Source organism: Dendrobates tinctorius, unplaced genomic scaffold (assembly GCF_039654945.1).
Source record: "Dendrobates tinctorius isolate UK_male_01 unplaced genomic scaffold, ASM3965494v1 ptg000007l, whole genome shotgun sequence".
Taxonomy (NCBI): domain Eukaryota; kingdom Metazoa; phylum Chordata; class Amphibia; order Anura; family Dendrobatidae; genus Dendrobates; species Dendrobates tinctorius.
In genome coordinates, this window is record NW_027361675.1 from 5097321 (window position 1) to 5099160 (window position 1840).

Genomic DNA, 1840 nt, shown 5'->3' on the forward strand with positions numbered 1-1840 from the left:
TGAGGTGTCCAAAACAACACAAAGGTGAGGGGGTCAGGTCACCTTGCCAGTTGTCGGCACTATTGCACTCAGGATAGTACATTTTTCTACAGTTTCTTTTTAAATATGTTATCAAAATTTCACATGTGGAGGTAAATTTCACCAGGTGTAATGAAACATAAAATCGAATTTTTTTAAAAAAAAGGTGTATTTTATTGGTAGCAACATTACCAATAATGGTAGTAGGTGTTTTATGAACAGCACAGAAAAGTAAATAATAAGCCCACAAACACTATACCATTTGATCTTGCCATGACAAAATCCCAACATCGGAAACAAAATAGGCTACAAATCTATCCCTCATTTCTCCTATTTCAACTGTGGACCTCAGAGGGTGTTGCTGGTAATCGGGCAATGGGTTAGAAATAGGTTCATCAAGTTGGACGTTGGGTCGCTCTTTAGCCATTATGTAGTTGTGGAGAACCACACACGCCTTGACCACCTCATCCACTGTTTCAATTTTTAGATTAATTGATGTTTGCAAAATGCGCCATTTTGAGACAAGGATACCAAAGGCGCACTCCACAGTTCTTCTTGCCCTGGACAGTCTGTAGTTAAAAATCCTTTTAGTATGATCCAAGTCCCGAATATGGTTTAAGGAGATTGGTGCACATCTGAAAGGCCTCATCCTCAACCACAACAAATGGCATTGCAGGTCCTTCAGTGTTGGGAAGAGGTTGTGGCTGAGGGAAATTGAAATTATTCAGATATAATCGTTGGCCCATGTCTGAGTCTTTAAATGTTCTCGAATCATTAGCACGTCCAAATGATCCGATGTCCATGGCCACAAAGCTGCAGTCCGCACCGGCAATGGCCATGAGCACCATTGAAAAATATTTTTTATAATTGAAGTACTGAGATCCAGTTCTTGCCGGTTTGGTAATCCAGATATGTTTGTCTTCTACTACTCCAATACAGTTGGGAAAATCACAAAATTCTTGGAAGTTTGCAGCTTTGTCCTTCCATATTTCCATGGTGGGTACTGGTAAAAATTCACCACGAAGAACGTTCCACAAAGCTCGGCAGGTGTCTGCAACAATCCCAGAAAGTATTGAAATTCCTATCCAGTACTGAAAATGGAGCGATGTTAATGTCTCTCCAGTGGCCAGAAATCTAATAAAAAGAGAAATGAAAAAAAAAAAATAAGTACATTGCCAAACAATAATTATCGGAGGCAGTTAGTTTGAAATATTACGTACCGTAGTGTCACCAACAGACGCTCCTCAGCAGGAATCGCTCTCCGGAGCTGGGTATCCTGCCTGGTGATGGCTCCTTCAACGCGTTGAAGCAAATAGCGAAAACTGTCTTGTCACATCCTCGTGTAGTCGTAATATTTGTCTGGATTGTTATTTAGCTTGGTGAATAAAGAGTGGTAAGCTCCAAAGCTCTCCCGGACTTCCACAATAGGGTGTCGCCAAAATCGCCGACGCCAGCTTCTCCGTCCTTCTCTCTTCCGTTCTTCGTCACAAGCTACAACAAAAGCAAAAAACAAGCGAAGATCTAAATCAAGATTACGATACAAACTGTCCATTTGAAGATCCATCTTGACGCAGGAGACAGGAGCAAAATGGGAGGATTTCATCTCTGCAATGGTATATTTACAGTAATCTCATGAGACACACCCACTTGTGTCCCATTGGTTGTGTTTTTATCATTGAATTTCATCTGTCCTTTTTTTTTTTCTTAGATCGCATGCGCATAAAAACGCAAACGCATGCAAAAAACGCATACAAACGGGTGTAAACGCTGCGCTTTTAAGCGCATGCGTCAGAAAAAGGGTGCGTTGTCATGCGTTTTTCAT

The 1840-nt window shown here is 41.1% G+C and overlaps 1 pseudogene; it reads right to left on the minus strand.

Annotated features, from left to right (window-relative positions):
- Positions 1-271: 271 nt before the first annotated feature.
- On the minus strand, positions 272-1582 carry LOC141085807 (uncharacterized; annotated as a pseudogene).
- Between the last annotated feature and the right edge of the window lie 258 nt (positions 1583-1840).